Source organism: Hyperoodon ampullatus (assembly GCF_949752795.1).
Source record: "Hyperoodon ampullatus genome assembly, chromosome: 11".
NCBI classification, from domain to species: Eukaryota; Metazoa; Chordata; class Mammalia; order Artiodactyla; family Ziphiidae; genus Hyperoodon; species Hyperoodon ampullatus.
This window is the reverse complement of record NC_136924.1, coordinates 72461493-72483299: the sequence shown is the minus strand read 5'-3', so window position 1 is coordinate 72483299 and position 21807 is coordinate 72461493. Positions and strand designations below refer to the sequence as shown.

General features: G+C 41.3%; 1 protein-coding gene across 1 annotated transcript in view; it reads right to left on the bottom strand.

Annotated features, from left to right (window-relative positions):
• KCNMB4 (potassium calcium-activated channel subfamily M regulatory beta subunit 4) overlaps positions 1-21807 on the bottom strand; it is a gene marked incomplete at its 5' end in the record, with an annotated part of 69457 nt that overhangs the window by 17925 nt on the left and 29725 nt on the right. The window lies entirely within an intron of this gene.

Here is a 21807-nt window from a genome sequence, read left to right as displayed (position 1 = left end):
GGCTGGCAAGAGCTTCAGAATTTGGTTCTCAAGGAAATGAGGCGGGTAAGGAATCCCCCCAAATGTCAATGTATCTTCTTACCATCTGAACAATGCTAGGCATATTGTATACGGTTGGAACGTGGCATTTAAAGGGAGGCGAAGAAACATTTCCCCTATGATTTTTGATATAAAATCAAGATGACAGGAGTTCCCTAACTAGCAAAATTGAAGGAGGGGCAGAGCAATGCGGGCTCACCCCCCGACCCATGGTTCGAATGCAAATGCCCCCCCACGAAGAACAGCGATCTCAGTGGGTCTGCCCAACTCAACAAAGCCTGGAGTTTTTCCAGTGGTTCCCACACCTAGAAGAGCAGGACACTGTGCTAAGCTCGAAAAGAGAGCTCAGTAAATGTCAGTGGAATAAGAAAGGAATGAAAATCCAGCAAACACAGAGTTTCAGTGAAGCAGATCTGGGGGGACAGGGGAGGTGGGAGTGGGGGCAGGATCCTAGACTTCATGGGTGTTCTTTCAAGGGCCACATGTATTTGTTTGGGATCGTAAATACCATAGATGCAGTTGCATAAACAGTCATGTGTATTTGCTTGTGTTTTCACCGACTGTGCCAACTATTTTCAGATAATTTCCAAGAGAAAGCGATCGTGTTTACTATACTTTTTGCCATTACAAAATTTCTTTTCTTCCCTTCCTGCTTGGTTATTTAAAAATCTCTCTAGCCTGTCCAACCAACCCATGTGCGCGTAACTACTGTCACTGATGGTTCCTGTTCCTTCGACTCACCTGCCCCAGCCCTGCTTGGGTGCTTTACCTCCCCGAGAAGCCTTCCAACACTGCTGTTCCTACCCATGGCACTGTTTCGGACCTAGCATGCTAGGAAATGCTGCCAGCACCTGGTAAGGCCAATACCAATGCGCCCAAGCAGGTGAGAGACATTCTAGTTTTTCCAGACCTCTGAAAAAGATCCTTAGCTCATTCCACAACTTAATCTCAGGAAATCACTATTAATGTCTGATTAGGTGAAGTTCAATTCCCTGTGATTAGATCCTCAATGAAGAAAAATCAGCCAGTTGCCACAATTTCTTCTCCTATCTATACCTCTCCCATCAGCATGGCTCCATTATTTTGGCAGCTCTGAAGAGAGGATCTGAAAATGTATCCTGGGTGGGGAAAAAGTGAATTGCATACCTTTTTGATTATTATGAAAGCTCGAAGGAAACAGGGCTACTTCTATCATAATTTTGTCATTCTAGATGTTTCCCAATTGTTAAAAACCCATCTCATTAAAATGTATTACGCACCAAGCAGTTATTTTTTTAATTAAATAATTAGCAGAGCATACATATTTTGTTGCTGCATGTAGGAAGATAGAAACAGGTTAGCATTTCTATCAAGGCTAGCAATGAACCCTTCAACCTAACCCCTAAATTATACAGTGAAGAGTACCTGAATAATAGCTTTACGTTCTGTTTCGTTATAGTCTGTAATGTAGTTATTTCTCTAGGTAAAAGTACACTGAACGAATATTGAAGTACTTCAGCCCAGAAAAATTAGCTAAATTAATTGTCAAGCTCTTTTCCTAACTGATAAATTGCTTATACGTATATGTTTGGAGAACAAAAGTTTTATAGAGAAATGTGCATAACAATGAAAGTGATGACTTATGGTACAATAATAGAATTTTTTAAACTTGAGTAATTAAAAAGACCCCATCAGTCAATCATAAAGTTTCTCTTGGCTGTGCCAGTAACTTAACCTTACCCTGGTAGCATGTGCTATTCAAAATTCAAGAAAATACACATACATAGCCATCAGACTGTTGGACTAAACATGATGAAAGTTTGGAAATCACTAAAAAATTTTTGGCACAAGTATTCCTAGGGAAATCTGTTTTCCTCTGACACAAGACTAATATTGATGTCCCAGAGAGGGGCCACTCCTTTAACCAGGGTCCCCCAGTGATAAAGGCACAGGGCAAAGCTGCACATGACCCAAGACAGACAGGTACTGTAAGCAGGAAATAAACTTTCATTGTTATGAGCTACTGAGATTTTCAGGTTGTTATCCCAGCACAATGTAGCCGAAGCTGACTGAATCACCCAGATATAGGGTGGGGAATCCTACAGTTTCGCCAAGTGAACAGCCAGTCCTCTCTCAATCTAAAGCACAAAAACAGTTTGCAGGTGCACATCTGAGTATTTTAAAAGACTTTCCTAGTACTCAGTTCCCTTCCATTCAGCCATTCAACAACACCTGCAGCACCTACAGTGTGGCAGGCACCAGGGCGGTGCTGGTGTGTTGGTTCTCATGAGCCAGCGGTAAACTTGCGGGCAGAACACTGTCTGCTCCTATCTGTATTCCCATCACCCGGCACAATGCCAGGCACTTGCCCCAGGTGCTCTGTAAATGTTTGTTGTTTGTTTACTGTTGAGATACATTTCAAAATGCATTTGTACAAATGAAGAGGCAATACAAGAGAAGTACTTCTGTGTGCCTGGGGAAATAAAAAGGAAATATCTTTTGAGCAAACATGAAAGAAGAAGAGGATTGGGGGCTTCCCTGGTGGTGCAGTGGTTGGGAGTCCGCCTGCCAATGCAGGGAACATGGGTTCGAGCCTTGGTCCGGGAAGATCCCACATGCCGCGGAGCAGCTAAGCCCGTGTGCCACAACTGCTGAGCCTGTGCTCTAGAGCCCATGAGCCACAACTACTGAGCCCGTATGCCACAACTACCAAAGCCTGCGTGCCTAGAGCCTATGCTCCACAACAGGAGAGGCCACTGCAATGGGAAGCCCGCGCACTGCGACGGAGAGTAGCCCCCGCTCGCCGCAACTGGAGAGAGCCTGTGCACAGCAACGAGGACCCAGCGCAGCCAAAAATAAATAAGTAAATTTATTAAAAAAAAAAAAAAAAAAAGAAGAGGATTATAGAGTCCAAGTTTCTTGGGAGAAGACATAGCACATACAAATGCACAAGTCCCTTCATCTGTCATTTCAGATTATTTTGCCACCAATGGTACAATTAAAGAATGTTATAGTTGCAATCTCATTGATCAGATTTCATAGAGCCCCTGATGTTATCCAATCCCAGGATGGCCTGGAATCCTGGCTGATGTCAGCAGCAGTACAAGCAGAGTGCTTGAGAGCCTGGGCTATGGAGGCAGAATGCACAAGTTTGAATCCTGCTTATGCTACTTGTCAGCTGTGTGATCTGTGCAACTTGTTTAACCTCTCTGTGCTTCATTCCCTTATGTATAAAATGAGAATTATGACAATAATGCCTTGCAGGGATATTGTGCAGATTTAATGAGATTCAGTGTATAAAGCACTGTTTCTGGAACAGAGTAAGCATGGTATGAAGGCATTGGCTATTACTGGATAAGGCCAGAGGAAGATTACCAGGGAAATAGTCAAGTCTCTGCCTATGAATCAGTCCTTTCCAGGATTTTTATCAATAATTTAGATAAGGAGATTAAAGTCTTTGTGACTTGCAATTAGGATAACATTTTACAATGGAAAAAATAACAAATATGATGCGTGCCAGAATCAAGATTCAAAGTAATCATGAGAATGGAACAATCGGTAAAAAAGTAACAGTATGTATTTATATAGGGATAAATTTTAAATTCTTTCATTTAAATCCAGAACATCATTCTCACAGTGAAATGTTAGAAATGGGGAGAGGGGCAGACTTTAAGAATAGCATGTATAGGGACTTCCCTGGTGGTCCAGTGGGTAAGACTCCACGTTCCCAATGCAGGGGGCCCGGGTTCGATCCTTGATCTCGGAACGAGATCCCACATGCATGCTGCAACGAGGAGTTCACATGCCAGAACTAAGAGTCCACGTGCCGCAACTAAGAAGTCCACATGCTGTAACGAACATCCCACGTGCTGCAACTAAGACCTGGTGCAGCCAAAATAAGTTAGTAAATTTAAAAAAAAAAGAAGAAGAAGAGCATCACAAGCAGTGAGAACAAGTCTATTCCCAACAGCAATGGCAGCAGTGGACTGGAGGACACCTTTGGTTTGAGGGTCAAGGACTTGGGTTCAGATACTTACTCTGCTCCTCCCTGGTCATGTGACCTTAAAGGCTGTTTGTTCTTCTGTAAAATTCAGATAATATGGTCTACCTTCCTATTGAGACCATACGGCTAATCAAGATGAAGTTTTTCTATTTTTACTGTGGTTTAAAAATATATATATATAAAATATATATATATATATATATATATATACACACATATATATATATACACATATATATATGTACACACACACACACACACACACACAATAAAATTTGCCATTTTAAGTATACAATTTAGTGGCGTTAATTAAATTGACAATGTTGTGCAACCAGCACCATTATGTTTCCAAAACGTTTCCATCACCCCAAATGGAAGCTCCGTAACCATTAAGCAATGACTCCCTTTTCCCTCTTCCCCCAGTCCCTGATAACCTCTAATCTACCTCCATCTCTATGAATGTGCCTATTCTAGGTATTTCCTCAGATGAATTACTGACAACTAAAAATGTTTGGAAATGGAGTAGGATGCTTCAGGAGAAATGACATCCATTGTCACCAAAGTTGTTGAAATAGAGAATGGAAGATACTTTCAAAAAACATGGCAGGGGGGCTTCCCTGGTGGCGCAGTGGTTGAGAGTCCGCCTGCCGATGCAGGAGACACGGGTTCGTGCCCCAGTCCGGGAAGATCCCACATGCCGCGGAGCGGCTGGGCCCGTGAGCCATGGCCGCTGAGCCTGTGCGTCCGGAGCCTGTGCTCTGCAACGGGAGAGGCCACAACAGTGAGAGGCCCACGTACCGCAAAAAAAAAAAAAAAAAAAAAAAAAAAGGTGGCAGGGGACTTCCCTGGTGGTGCAGTGGTTAAGAGTCCGCCTGCCAATGCAGGGGACATGGGTTCGAACCCCGCTGGGAAGATCTCACATGCCGCGGAGCAACTAAGCCCGTGCACCACAACTACTGAGGCTGCGCTCTAGAGCCCACAAGCCACAACTACTGAGCCCACGTGCCTAGAGCCTGTGCTCCACAACAAGAGAAACCACCGGAGTGAGAAGCCCATGCACCGCAACGAAGAGTAGCCCCTGCTCGCCGCAACTAGAGGAAGTCCACGAGCAGCAACGAAAACCCAACGCAGCCAAAAATAAATAAATAAATAAATAAAATAAATTTATTAAAAAAAAAAAGTGGCAGGATTCACTTCGGGTTGGAATAAATGACTAGAAGATGTCTCCCAGATTTGATACCCTCTACATGTGTTAGAGGCTAATTCTGGCCCATTTCATCCAAGATGAAACTGAGGCAAGAGCTCTTCAGTAAGTAGACCAAGGTCATACACCAAGTCAGGAAGAGAGCTATGGATAGAACTCAAGTCTCCTGACGCACAGCCCTGCCCTGCATTCCACCATCTGACGGTGCTGCACTCTGTGACCTACTTGTCCTACAGCTCCTGTAGTTTTCCTCCCAAATACCCTCGCAGCTTTGTTTAATAGCTACATAAACTATCCTAAGTGAAAAGTGATTTAATAACATCAAATTCTTAACTTTACTGCCACAATGATAAAAGCTGTTAGAAGGTGAATTTGCAAGCATAAAAACACTTTGAATAACAATCAGAAAACAGACTCTCAAATTTACATCCTAAGTAATGTAAAGCCATTTGGGTGTCAGACTTTGAAAGAACACTGAAGTGAATTCCATACATATTCTATAGCATACTGGAGAGGGAACAGCCATCACTGTTTTTTTTTTTTTTTTTTTTTTTTTTTAAAGTACAGACTTTGAGACCAACGAGAGCTTTCAATTCTGATGTAATCTCTCTTAATATGGAACCAGACACAAATGTATACAGAAAAGACTCAATTTTGGTAAGATTCCAGATTCACTGTTTTCTTTTTTAAGACTCAAGATATATCATTGGACTTAATGCCTAAAAAGAAAACCAATATATTCCTTTAAAAAACAACTATAGAACCAGTCTCTTATTTAATGAAAGATTATAAGAAATATTTTTCAGAGTAAACAGAAAACAAAAGTAAACAGCTCTATTAAAAATTAAATTTTTATCAAATAACAAGTCTAGTATTTAGTAATTCATTCAAAGGTCAATAAAATTTCCCTATGGAATTTATTCAAAATATCACTTCCCATATTTATATGCACATTTTCCCCCATTTGTATCCTAAGAGGTCTGCAAGTAAAGATGAGGTTTTTTTCTTTAGTAATTTGTCTTATAAAAAAATAAAAGGAAAGCTTAGAAGCCAATGGAACAATTAAATTCAACCTATAAATATATTAAAAGAAATCTGGTTTTAGAGCTTCATAATTCGAAAACAAATGCAAAGACATAGCCAAAATCAATTACAATTGACCAACCATTTTTCACTGTATTGGTTATAAATGTATTCAGAAACAGGTATATAAACATGTAAGTACAATCTCACTTACATGCTTAATCTCACTTCTGTACAATCTCATGTCCATTCCCTCCTTCCCTTCTCCACTAATTCTGCCTTTGCCCAAGCTCTTTTCATCCTTTGTTTAGACTGATGTGATACTTTTCAATTTGTTTAACCTTCCTCCATTTTCGGCTTATATCCAGTCTGTCTTCCATGCAGCCACAAGACTGGTCTCCCTCAAGTACAAATGTGACTTGCTACTGAATAAAGTCTAAAACCTTAGCATGCCATAAGAGCACAGTATTATCTCATTCAACCTCTGCCGGTTCATCTATCACTTTTCCCCTAAATGCACTCTCCAAGAATACATAGCTCCTTACATTTCTTTCAGTTGCCTATAACATTCCAAATCTTTTTTTTTTTTTTTTTTGCGGTATGTGGGCCTCTCATTGTTGTGGCCTCTCCCGTTGTGAAGCACAGGCTCCGGACGCGCAGGCTCAGCAGCCATGGCCCACAGGTCCAGCCGCTCCGCGGCATGTGGGATCTTCCCAGACCGGGGCACGAACCCGTGTCCCCTGCATCGGCAGGCGGACTCTCAACCACTGCGCCACCAGGGAAGCCCAACATTCCAAATCTTAATGCCTTATTTTCCCTGAAATCCCTTTCCCTAGCCTTCATTTACCTGGGAAATTCCTACTCATTAAAAAAAAAAACAAACAAAACAACAACAACAGCTCAAACTTTTCTCTATGAAGGCTTTTCTCTCTGCACTCCTTATCTCCATTCAAGTAGGTCCAGGCACTATACTGTGTGTGTGTGTGTGTGTGTGTAATTATGGCACTTACTAAGTTACATTCCAATTGTTTATGTACATGTTGGTCTTTCATAGTAGTCAGTGAGTTCCTTGAAGACAGAAACCAAGTCTTATTATCTTTGATCTTTGATCACTGTTGTTTGGTATAAGACAGGTGATTAATATATGCTTGTTGAATAAATGAAAGAGTAAATGACTGAAATGGTGGTAATTTTATGGATGAAATCTAGGACACTGAAAAGGGTAACACATGATAGAAGACTGATAATCTATTTGTGGCAGGAAGCTTTTGCAGCCCCTAAAACAGTATTGTTTATTTCAAGGAGAGGAGCTAGGTATTCACATAAGTGAATTTTCCAAATAATTGAAGTTTAACCTTTCAAGTTGAATAAAAACTAATACAAATATTAAAATATAATTGGTAACATCTTTCTAAAAATGCATTACACATTTCCTTGCCTTTTAAGGAGAGTATATTGAACCAAATTTAACTTTTTTGATGACTCAGTGTCATCATTATGAAACTCAGTTACTGTTGAGGTAGGAGGACTGTCTGCTCCTCCACTAAATGGCTCCAGACTGTTAACCATTTGGTTCTTTGCTAATCTTCTTTCTCTCTCACCATTAGGATGTGATCTAGCGTCTTAAGCTGTTGTAATTGTACAAGCCTTCAGAATCAGGGAATCACAAAATCGTACAACTTGAGAACTTAGAGGACTCTTAGAGATCATTTAATCTATCAATCTATCAAATTTTGTAGATACGAAAACTAAGCCCTAAGTAAGTGAGCATTCTTTTTCTGATTGATTGCTTTTAACCTTCTATTTTAATGGCTTTCAAACGGTGTTCTAAAGAGCATTCTACTCAACTTTAGCTGGGGCCATTATGTTCATCTTTCTCTAAAATGCTAAGGGCAAATTTAAGTTGAAAATATATACTATAGGACCCACATAATCTGAAGGAACTTAAAAATTAGGATATAACTGTTCAATGTCAGAAGTACAATGTATTTATTTTATTTCACAATAGAATCCATTCTTTTTTGTTATTTTTGTGTGTTCCACTGCTTTACTCATCAATCAAATCTCTATTATTTATTCACTCACTCAGCCTCCAATCAGTGAATAACAGGGCTATTCACTGATTAGCTTTTCTACCCCAGTTGTTAGAAATTTACAGAGCAAGGAAAGAAAAGCACATACATTTACTAAGTACTCACTCTTGTGCAGATATGATCCTTTCCAAAACAAAACAAACAAACAAACAAAACCCTTAAGACAGATAACATTATCCTCATTGTATAGATGAGGAAACCAAGAGCAAGAAGTTCCACAATTCCCCCTAGGTCACACAGTTAGTAAGTGGTAGATGTAAACACAGATGCCTACTGCCACACAGTTGCTGCATTAAGGAATTCATAATCTATAAAAGGAGAAAGATACATATTCAACCAACTCTATAACAGTGTGAAAAAAGCAACCCTAGCCCTGTAGGAGCTCAGAAGAGGAACTGACTGATTATACCTGAAAAGGTGAGAAAAGGTTACACAGTGGCCTTTGAGGCAAATCTTATTAATATTAATAAAAATAGGCAGACGCCTGAGTGGAGGAGGTGCTGCTGTTGCCCCCGTCCCCGCCTCCACCCCAGAGCCTGGAGCCCAGAGCCCACCACTCTGCGTGGAGCCCACCTGTGTCTCCGGTGCACTTCCCCATCCCTCCCTCCTCAGCAGCCGGGGACGCGGCACGTTGAGCGAGACCCTCTGCTGGCATCAGGCAAGCAGGATCACAACAACTCATTTTTTTTCCAGTGAAATAATCCATTCACCAAGGGGAAATTGAATCGGAAAGACATCTTGCCAGCTATGTGGTTTGGAATAGACCAAGGGAGACATGGAAGGGATCTCCATTGACATCAGAAGCTGTGATATCAGGACCTCTTGCTCATCTTCAGGTAAGAGTTCAACCTACAGATGCTTTACAAGTCTTACTATTAAAATTACTCCTAGGCGGACCTTCAAGATGACAGAGGACTAATATGTGGAGATCACCTTCCGCCCCCAAAATACATCAGAAATACATCTACACGTGGAAAAACTCCTACAGAACACCTACTGAATGCTGGCAGAAGACCTCAGACTTCCCAAAAGGCAAGAAGTTCCCCATGTACCTGGCCGTGTGGCTGACAGGGTCTTGGTGCTCTGGCCTGATGGGAGAGCCGAGTTCAGAACACTGGTCCACCAGAGACCTCCCGGCCCCACGTAATATCAATCAGTAAGAGCTCTCCCAGAGATCTCCATCTCAACGCTAAGACCCAGATCCACTCAACGACCAGCAAGCTCCAGTGCTGGACACCCCGTGCCAAAAAAGTAGCAAGACAGAAACACAACCCCACCCATTAGCAGAGAGGCTGCCAAAAATCATAATAAGTTCACAGACACTCCAAAACACACCACCGGACATGGTCCTGCCCAACAGAAAGACAAGATCCAGCCTCATCCACCACAACACAGGCACCAGTCCCCTCCACCAGGAAGCCTACACAACCCACTGAACCAACCATACCCACTGGGGGCAGACACTAAAAACAACAGGAACTATGAACGTGCAGCCTGCAAAAAGGAGACCCCAAACACAGTAAGTTAAGTAAAATGAGAAGACAGAAAAATACATAGCAGATGAAGGAGCAAGGTAAAAACTCACCAGGCCAAACAAATGAAGAGGAAATAGGCAGTCTACCTGAAAAAGAATTCAGAGTAATGATAGTAAAGATGATCCAAAATCTTGGAAATAGAATGGAGAAAATACAAGAAATGTTTAACAAGGACCTAAAAGAACTAAAGAGCAAACATACAATGATGAACAACACAACAGATGAAATTAAAAATTCTCTAGAAGGAATCAATAGCAGAATAACTGAGGCAGAAGAACGGATAAGTGACCTGGAAGATAAAACTGTGGAAATAACTACCACAGAGCAGAATAAAGAAAAAAGAATGAAAGGAATTGAGGACAGTCTCAGAGGCCTCTGGGACAACATTAAATGCATCAACATTCGAATTATAGGGGTCCCAGAAGGAGAAGAGAAAAAGAAAGGGACTAAGAAAATATTTGAAGAGATTATAGTGGAAAACTTCCCTAACATGGGGAAAGTCCAGGAAGCACACAGAGTCCCATACAGGATAAATCCAAGGAGAAACACGTCAAGACACATATTACTCAAACTATCAAAAATTAAATACAAAGAAAAAATATTGAAAGTAGCAAGGGAAAAGCAACAAATAACATACAAGGGAATCCCCATAAGGTTAACAGCTGATCTTTCAGCAGAAACTCTGCAAGCCAGAAGGGAGTGGCAGGACATATTTAAAGTGATGAAAGGGAAAAACCTACAACCAAGATTACTCTACCCAGCAAGGATATCATTCAGATTTGACGGAGAAATTAAAACCTTTACAGACAAGCAAAAGCTAAGAGAATTCAGCACAAGCAAACCAGCTTTACAACAAATGCTAAAGGAACTTCTCTAGGCAGGAAACACAAGAGAAGGAAAAGACCTACAATAACAAACCCAAAACAATTAAGAAAATGGTTATAGGAACATACAAATTGATAATTACCTTAAATGTAAACGGATTAAATGCTCCAACCAAAAGACGTAGACTGCCTGAACGGACATATAAACAAGACCCGTGTATATGCTGTCTACAAGAGACCCACTTCAGACCTAGGGACACATACAGACTGAAAGTGAGGGGATGGAAAAAGATATTCCATGCAAATGGAAATCAAAAGAAAGCTGGAGTAGTAATTCTCATATCAGACAAAATAGACTTTAAAATAAAGACTATTACAAGAGACAAAGAAGGACACTACATAATGATAAAGGGATCAATCCAAGAAGAAGATATAACAATTGTAAATACTTATGCACCCAACAGACGAGCACCTCAATACATAAGGCAAATGTTAACAGCCATAAAAGGGGAAATCGACAGTAACACAATCATAGTAGGGGACTTTAACACCCCACTTTCACCAATGTATAGATCAACCAAAATGAAAGTAAATAAGGAAACACAAGCTTTAAATGACACATTAAACAAGATGGATTTAATTGATATTTATAGGACATTCCATCCAAAATCAACAGAATACACTTTCTTCTCAAGTGCTCATGGAACATTCTCCAGGATAGATCATATCTTGGGTCACAAATCAAGCCTTGGTAAATTTAAGAAAATTGAAATCGTATCAAGTATCTTTTCCGACCACAATGCTATGAGACTAGACATCAATTACAGGAAAAAAACTGTAAAAAATACAAACACATGGAGGCTAAACAATACACTACTAAATAACCAAGAGGTCACTGAAGAAATCAAAGAGGAAATCAAAAAATACCTGGGAACAAATGACAATGAAAACACGATGACCCAAAACCTATGGGATGCAGCAAAAGCAGCTCTAAGAGGGAAGTTTATAGCAATACAATCCTACCTCAAGAAGCAAGAAACATCTCAAATAAACAACCTAACATTACACCTAAAGCAATAAGAGAAAGAAGAACAAAAAACCCCAAAGTTAGCAGAAGGAAAGAAATCATAAAGATAAGAAATAAATGAAAAAGAAATGAAGGAAACGATAGCAAAGATCAATAAAACTAAAAACTGGTTCTTTGAGAAGATAAACAAAATTGATAAACCATTAGCCAGACTCATCAAGAAAAAAGGGAGAAGACTCAAATCAATAGAATTAGAAATGAAAAAGGAGAAGAAACAACTGACACTGCAGAAATACAAAAGATCATGAGAGATTACTACAAGCAACTCTATGCCAATAAAACGGACAACCTGGAAGAAATGGACAAATTCTTAGAAATGCACAACCTGCCAAGACTGAATCAGGAAGAAATAGAAAATATGAACAGACCAATCACAAGCACTGAAATTGAAACTGTGATGAAAAATCTTACAACAAACAAAAGCCCAGGACCAGATGGCTTAATAGGCGCATTCTATCAAACATTTAGAGAAGAGCTAACACCTATCCTTCTCAAACTCTTCCAAAATATAGCAGAGGGAGGAACACTCCCAAACTCATTCTACGAGGCCACCATCACCTTGATACCAAAACCAGACAAGGATGTCACAAAGAAAGAAAACTACAGGCCAATATCACTGATGAACATAGATGCAAAAATCCTCAACAAAATACTAGCAAACAGAATCCAACAGCACATTAAAAGGATCATACCCCGTGATCAAGTGGGGTTTATCCCAGGAATGCAAGGAGTTTTCAATATATGCAAATCAATCAATGTGATACACCACATTAACAAATTGAAGGATAAAAACCATATGATCATCTCAATAGATGCAGAAAAAGCTTTTGACAAAATTCAACACCCATTTATGATTAAAAAAACTCTCCAGAAAGTAGGCATAGAGGGAACTTACCTCAACATAATAAAGGCCATATATGACAAACCCACAGCAAACATCAATCGCAATGGTGAAAAACTGAAACCATTTCCACTAAGATCAGGAACAAGACAAAGTTGTCCACACTCACCCTTATTATTCAACATAGTTTTGGAAGCTTTAGCCACAGCAGTCCAAGAAGAAAAAGAAATAAAAGGAATCCAAATTGGAAAAGAAGTAAAGTTGTTACTGTTTGCAGATGACATTATACTATACATAGAGAATCCTAAAGATGCCACCAGAAAACTACTAGAGCTAATCAATGAATTTGGTAAAGTAGCAGGTACAAAATTAATGCACAGAAATCTCTTGCATTCCTATACACTAATGATGAAAAATCTGAAACAGAAATTAAGGAAACACTCCCATTTACCATTGCAACAAAAAGAATAAAATATCTAGGAATAAACCTACCTAAGGAGACAAAAGACCTGCATGCAGAAAACTATAAGACCTTGATGAAAGAAATTAAAGATGATACAAACAGATGGAGAGATATACCATGTTCTTGGATTGGAAGAATCAAGATTGTGAAAATGACTATACTACCGAAAGCAATCTACAGATTCCGTGCAATCCCTGTCAAACCACCATTGGCATTTTTCTCAGAACTAGGACAAAAAATTTCACAATTTGTATGGAAACACAAAAGACCCCAAATAGCCAAGGCAATCTTGAGAAAGAAAAATGGAGCTGGAGGAATCAGGCTCCCTGATTTCAGACTATACTACAAAAGTACAGGAATCCAAACAGTATGGTATTGGCAGAAAAACAGAAATACAGATTAATGGAACAGGATAGAAAGCCCAGAGATAAACCCATGCACATATGGTCACCCTATCTTTGATAAAGGAGGCAAGAATATACAATGGAGAAAAGACAACCTCTTCAATAAGTGGTGCTGGGAAAACGGGACAGCTACGTGGAAAAGAATGAAATTAGAACACTCCCTAACACCATACACAAAAATAAACTCAAAATGGATTAAAGACCTAAATGTAAGGCCAGACACTATAAAACTCTTAGAGGAAAACAGGCAGAACACTCTATGACATAAATCACAGCAAGATCCTTTTTGACCCATCTCCTAGAGAAATGGAAATAAAAACAAAAATAAACAAAGGGGACCCAATGAAACTTAAAAGCTTTTGCACAGCAAAGAAAAACATAAGGCAAAAAGACAACCCTTAGAATGGGAGGAAATATTTGCAAAAGGAGCAACTGACAAAGGATTAATCTCCAAAATATACAAGCCACTCAAGCAGCTCAATATCAAGAAAACAAACAACCCAATCCAAAAATGGGTAGAACACCTATATAGACATTTCTCCAAAGAAGAAATACAGATTGCCAACAAACACATGAAAGGATGCTCAACATCATTAATCATTAGAGAATTGCAAATCAAAACTACAATGAGGTATCACCTCACACCATTCAGAATGGCCATCATCAAAAAATCTACAAACAATAAATGCTGGAGAGGGTGTGGAGAAAAAGGAACCCTCCTACACTGTTGGCGGGAATGTAAATTGATACAGCCACTATGGAGAGCAGTATGGAGGTTCCTTAAAAAACTAAAAACAGAACTACCATATGACCCAGCAATCCCACTACTGGGCATATACCCTGAGAAAACCATAATTCAAAAAGAGACATGTACCACAATGTTCATTGCAGCATTATTTACAACAGCCAGGACATGGAAGCAACCTAAGTGTCCACTGACAGATGAATGGATAAAGAAGATGTGGCACATATATACAATGGGATATTACTCAGCCATAAAAAGAAACGAAATTGAGTTATTTGTAGTGAGGTGGATGGACCTAGAGACTGTCTCACAGAGTGAAGTAAGTCAGAAAGAGAAAAACAAATACAGTATGCTAACACATATATATGAAATTAAGAAAAAAAAAGAAAAAATGGTTTGATGAACCTAGGGGTAGGACAGAAATAAAGACGCAGACGTAGAGAATGGACTTAAGGACAGGGGGAGGGGAAGGGTAAGCTGGGACGAAGTGAGAGAGTGGCATGGACATATATATACTACCAAATGTAAAATAGCTAGTGGGAAGTAGCTGCATAGCACAGGGAGATCAGATTGGTGCTTTGTGACTACCTAGAGGGGTGGGATAGGGAGGGTGGGAGGGAGATGCAAGAGGGAAGAGATATGGGGATATATATATATGTATAGCTGATTCACTTTGTTATACAGTAGAAACTAACACAACAATGTACAGCAATTATACTCCAATAAAGATGTTAAAAAAAAAGATTAATAAAAATAATAATAGCAAAAACTTTTATAGGAATTAGTATGGGTAGGCACATGTCATCTCATTGATAACCTCACAATAACCTTATTATTTCTCCCTCTACAAAGGGAACGGAGGCACAGGTAGGTCAGAGTAACATACCCAAGACTACCCATGCTAGGAAATGGCTAGTTTCAGCATTCCTTCTAGAACCACCATAGTGTGCTAATTCCTAGAAGTGGGAAAAGGTGAAGGAAGAGGAGACAGGGCAAAGGCATGGATGTGCATGAGAAACACAGAGTAATCTGAGGTGACTGGAGCAGCTGATATAAAACTGAAAACATTTAAATCAGGCCATGTCACCACTCCCCATCACTGGCTGCTCACTGAGTTTAAGAGATATGTAAACCCTGCCTACTCTCTCCAGAGTCAACACTTACCACTCTCCTTCTCTCTTACAGCTCCTCTGTCACATGGGCCTTTCAGTTCCTAAAACTCACCAACCTCTTTCTTGCCTCAGAACCTTTGCACATGGTGGTGTCTCATTCTGAAATACTGTTCCCCTCACTTTTCACCTAGCTAACTCTTGACCATCTTCTGGTCTCTAACTAATTATGATTTACTCATACAGGCCTTCAAAATTCCCCACCTTGTTATAATATCTCATAGCAGCACCGCTGGCTTTTCCTTCATAGCATTTACCCCACTTTGTAATTATCTGTGTAATGGTATTACGACAGACTGTAAGCTCCATAAAGGCATGGATCACGTCTGGTTTGTTTCTTTTTTTTCACCTGATGGACACATGATTAAACAGCAGAAGTTGCACCTAGAATTGGAAGGGCATAGTCTTTATCCAATGAACAATAAGAAGGCAGAAAAACGTAATCAAGGATTGTGACAAAATCAAATACAGGCTTAAATAAAGTACAACGAAACCTAGTGTAGTGTAGGTGATGGATGAGAGAAAGGCCAAGCCTAAAAGACCAGTTGAGGGTCACTTCAACTATCTAGATGAGAAACAGTGAGGGCCTCAACCAAGGGAATGAATTCAAGACCTCACAGGTGGTGTGACTGGATTGGTTCATTTGACGGGGTGTGTGTGTCTGTGTGTAAGCCTGCTCTGTGCCCTCTGTGAACTATTATCCACTCAGGACAATAAAATAAAGCATTAAAAAGCAGACCTGTATAGAAAAACACGATGCTCTCCATAAGAGGAAAAGTTCAAAAAATAAAGACCGATCACTCTTCCTTGTCCTTGGATCCAAAGGGAATTAAGGAATGAGTAACCATTTTCCAGGGACACGCCCTCTTCGAGGGGAAGCTGGTGAAGGCAAAGATGAGGGAGGAGAACTGTATAGACAGACTGAGACTACAGAGACACTTTCTAGCAATGGAATGGGGCTTTCAAAACAAACTTGGTGGGTTTCCCTGGTGGCGCAGTGGTTGGGAGTCCGCCTGCCGATGCGGGGCACAAGGGTTCGTGCCCCGGTCCGGGAGGGTCCCGCGTACCGCGGAGTGGCTGGGCCCGTGAGCCATGGCCGCTGAGCCTGCGCGTCTGGAGCCTGTGCTCCGCAGCGGGAGAGGCCGCAGCAGTGAGAAGCCCGCGTACCGCAAAAAAAAAACACAAAAAAACAACTTGGTAAGGGGGCATCACTCAGGTTTTGCTGAGAAAGGATAAGCCAAGAAAAGGCTAAGAAGAGAAAAAAATGGTATAGGGAGGGTAAGTGTGACCTTACCTAAAGTGTGACCTTAGAAAAAAGTGTAAAATAAAAATCTACACATTGTATGGAGATTGTGAGCCTTGAGGTTGAAGGAGAGAACGAGCCGAAAGGTTGTAGAGGAAGATCACGAATGGAGGCAGCCCGGGACAGCTTCCACTGAGCCCTGGGCGTGAGGTCACCCAGCAGCACCTCCTTGGTGCTCCTTGTCCTTCTTGGGTGCAGAAGGAGGGAGCGACTGCATGGGGACTGTCCTGCCGTGGCAGGCATGGCTGCTGGTGGCTGCTCTGGCCACCGCAGATTCTATTCCTGAGTATATCTCACCTAAATAAGGCTTCAACAATGGAAAGTTAAGACTTCAATCATCTTTGTCTTAGATTTTAAAAATAACACCCTTTTCTTGAAAATGGAAACTTCTTGGTACCTCTTCTCCCTAATTTCCCGAATTTGAGTGAAATCTAAAGGTTACTTTAAATATAAAGTTCATCTGATCAAGAGCATCTGGGAGTCTCTACAGTAAGTCTATTTTTATTTCATATTTAGCAGTAGTAAAAAGTGTACTAAGAGTAGATAGCACCAAGGAGCTGCCATTTTTCACACCTACAACCAGCATTCTTGTTTCCTCTTGCAAATGTCACAGTAAAAGAGCCAAAACTCCAAAGTTCTGTTTTCCCAAAGTCACTTAAAAATTATGTCTTGGGCTTCCCTGATGGTGCAGTGGTTGAGAGTCCGCCTGCCGATGCGGGGGACACGGGTTCGTGCCCCGGTCCGGGAAGATCCCACATGGCGCGGAGTGGCTGGGCCCGTGAGCCATGGCCGCTGAGCCTGTGCGTCCGGAGCCTGTGCTCCGCAACGGGAGAGGCCACAACAGTGAGAGGCCGGCGTATCGCAAAAAAAAAAAAAAAAAAAAAAAATTATGTCTTGAGTGCTTCTGAGTTGTGACAGACCACCCTCGCTTCTATCTACACCCCGACAGTCTGAAAATGGGACTGCCAGATGATGGATTAGGAATGGGTATCCGTTCTGAAGGAGGAATGGGGGGCTTAAATGTACTGCTACTAAAGTTAATACAATTGATACATCATGCAGGGTGAGCTCTTTTCAGAGAGTTCTCACTATTCCAGGGAATGGTCCTGCTTGGTTGGGCTCTGAAGGTAGTCAGAGTTCACGCCCTAACAGGAGGCCAAATGGGGTTGCTAGCCTTTAGAAAACTCGGTGCCTGAGTGGGGAGTGAGGGGAAGTTAAGAAGATGACCAGCAGCTGGGCAGGACAGCCCGTGGGAGGGGGCTTCTGTCTGCTTCCACCTGCAAGCTAAGGTCATGGATGCTCGGAAACCAGCTTCTGGTCCAGCACTTGGAAGCTTAAAGGCTCACCTGGTTCAGACAGTGGTGGGTTCAGTATCAAACTGTCTTGACTGCTGGTGCCTATTTCCTGTTGCTGTGTTCCCACCTCACAGAAAAACATATCCCCACTTAGCCTTTTTATTTCATCTTGTTTTCTTCAGGGCGTGTTCCCTTTTTGCCTTATTTACCATCTGTAGTCAATGTTTCCTTCTTCCTCAGCAGTTTTAGTCCATACCTGTCTCATTTCTCTGTATCCATTCCTGTTTCCCTCTCGGTTACTCATCTCCTCCCCCAAAGTCTTTTTCCAGTCATGGCAAACTTCTTGAAAAAGGAGTCTGCACTTTGTAAAGCCTTCACAGTCTCACCTCAGGCTAATACAAAATGATTTCAAACCCTGTGCTTTAAGACAGTACCTAAACCGTGTTCACAAAGATCACTCACACGCTCCTAATTGCCACAGCTGATGACTTCCCAGTAGTCTGTCTTGATTACCCCTTTCCTCTTAAAACATTCCCCCTTCCAAGTCTTTTCACTTTCCTCTCCACATCTGGCCACTCTTTCTCCATCTCTTCCCCTCATACCGTCAACACAGAGGATCCCACGATTCTGTCAGCATTTCTCTCCTCACTCCAGTATGCACTCTTTCTCCTTGCTTCAGCTCCAGCTTGTGTGCCAGTGATTCCCAGACTCGTATAACACTGACCCTGACCTCTTGCTCCTGAACTAAAAGTCTGTACTTCTACCTCTTTCTTTTGGATATCTTACGAGACCCCCAAATTCAACAGTCGGAGCTAGACTCTCCTCATGCTCAGTCAAATGTGGTACCTGCCTTTTCCTCATCACGTGGTCATCAAGTTCTGGTGATTGTAATTCCAAATGTCTTTCTGATGTACCCCTCTGTGAGCTACTTCCATTACCTCTACTCTCGTCTAGGCCCTCAAACTGCTTTAACGGGACAAGAAGATGGTTAATAGAAGGAGCTTTGGGAATCAGACTAGCTGGATTCTGGGTTTTTTCACTTAAAGACTTCAGATGGAGTCTTTAAGACTCAGTTTTCTCACTTGTCAAGTGGGGCCAGAATTTAGAACTATTATAAGAAATTTGGTGATCTAACCAAAATGTTATTCACAATGGTTGGCCCATGGTAGCCACTCAAAAATGTTATGTTTTTCACTCAGTACTCTCCTTACTTCCTCCTGTCTCTGAGCTGGAGCTCCTGCCTTTAACCCATCTCTCCTCTCCAATACACATTCAACTCTCACATCAATTACTTTCTAAATCAGAGATCTACTCATGTCAGTCTTTGGTTCAAAAAAAAAAAACTTTTCACAAATTTTCATTGCCCATATGACAAAGACCATCTCCTTAGTTTGGCATTTTTGACCCTTTAGAAATCTAACCCCAAGCTACCTTTCCAGCTTACAGATTCACCACTCCTTATTATATAAACTATTACCTAACTTACCTTACATTGTCAAGCTTGGTTTCTTTATCGCAGCCACCCTATCTTCAAGGTCTTCCTCCCTTTCATCTCTAGCTGATGAAGTCATACTTATATTTGCATAAACATCTGTTTCCCCCAATAAAGTCTAATTCCTTGGAAGCAAAGAACCTGCCTTATTATTCTGACACATTGCATTCATTGATACATTCATTCACCAAACATTTTTAAACTGAGAACCAGGCACTGTGCGAAGTGCTAGGGATCCAAAGCCAAAGAAGATATAGCCCACACCATTAACCAGTAGACAGTCTGGTTGGGAAGATGGGCATACAAACAATTCCAGTAGAGGGTGACAGGTGAGAGGATAGAGCAGTGGCTCTTGATCCTGGTCATATATTAGAATACCTGGAATCAATTTTTTAATCAATTTAAAAGAATGATAATGCCTAGGTTCAACCACCAAAAATTCTAATTTAATTGGTCTGTGATGCGTTTTTTGAAAAGCTCTTCTGGTATAGTTACGATAGTGAGGGTTGCAAACCTCTGAGAAAGAGCTCTATACACAACACGGGAGATATACCTTATAGCTGGCACTTTTGGTTGTTCCACAAATTCTGCCCCCTTCTGTACAACCTTCCTTCACATGATTTAGGAGACATTGCCTTATCCCCATCTCAGAGGTAGATTCTAATTGCTCTTTCTTGTGACTGGTTTAGGTGTAGGCAAGGACACCTGAGGGGAGGCTGGCTGTGGGAAGCTGGGAAATGGTTTCCTAATCTTAAGAAAAATATACCAGGAGAGATAGGTTTCTTTCTGCCTTTGGACACTGCTGTGCCTGGCTGTGACATCTGGAACCACAGCAACCATACTGTATCCATGAGGGGAGCCACCAGGAGGTAAAACTGAGATCTAGAAAGGAGCAGCATTCTTGATGACACTGTCAACTCATTGTATCAAACTACCCTACTATCAGTCCACCTGTGCATTTTTGGATGTGTGAAGTTATAAATTTCCTAATTGTTTATGCTATTTTGAGTCAGTTTTCTGTTGACTTGCAGCAGATGGTATCCTAACTGATATACAAGTAAACCAAACTTGAAGATCAAGGAAAGCAGTCCAGAGAAGGTGATAATCAGAGGAGAGTCTTCAGCAAGGCAGTCAAGAAGCAGAAGCAAATAAATAGGGATGGATAGTTCCCTATAGTTCAGAATGGCTACCGCAAATAATATGAGTATGGAGATGAAGCTGGAGAGGAGGGAGTCTGGGGCAAGAACTTGAGGAGGCCTGTATGCTGTGAACTAGATTAAATATGGCCACAAAACCGTTGCCACTTCTTCTATCAAGAAGCAGAGTCTATTTCAAAACCCCATGAATCTGGCTGGCTTCATGACTTGCTTCGACCAATAGAACATGTCAAAAGGGATGTGACGTGAGTTCCAGAGCCAAGGCCTGGCTCTCTTTAAATGCTGTCCTGAGGCTGCCATATTGGAAGGAAGGCAATCTAGCCTGCTGGCAGATGAGAGGCCAGGTGGAGAACGGAGGTGCCTCAGCTGAGCCAGCACCAAGTGCTGGGCATGTGAGGGAGGGTCCATGCCATCGTGGACCATGCAGCTAGTCCAGCCATCATGTGAAGAACCAGCAGATGAACTTCCCAGCCAACCCACAGGATCTAAGAAATAATAAATCACCGCCGCAGTAGGCCACTAAATTTGGGGTGGCTTGTTACACAACAACAGATACCTGATACGTAGGCCATGCCAAGATGTTTGGACTTTACTCTGAAAACTATGAGGAGTAACCTGATCAGACTCATGTTTTAGAAAGATCGCCTTGGCAGCAACGTGGAGAATGTCTTGGAGGGGGGTGCAGGGCAGAGGTAGAGGACTGGTTAGAAGACTATTGTGTTAATAGGGCTGAGAAATAATATGAATCTGAACTAAAACAGTGGCAGAGGGAAGGCAGAGAAGAGTTAATATAGGGGTAAAATCAACAGGATGGTGAATACAGGTTATAGAGTGTAAAGGAGAAAATGAGTTAAGAATTACTCAAAGTTTCTGGACTCTGCAAACGAGGGGACGATAGTGCCATTCACTAAGAGAGGGAACTATGGGAGGAAGAGAAAGTCTGACCTAACTTTGGAACACCCAAGTGGAGATGTACAGCAAGGAGTTGAGAATACTCAATACGCAATAAATGTTTGATGAACAAATTACTATGGTTAATCTGGTTGGGAACTGAAGTATTCATTGCTATGTGGCATAACTTGAGTTCACTCTAAGACAAGTAAAGTTATAATGGTGTGAACTCATTTTATGGATACTTGGTCAGAACAGAA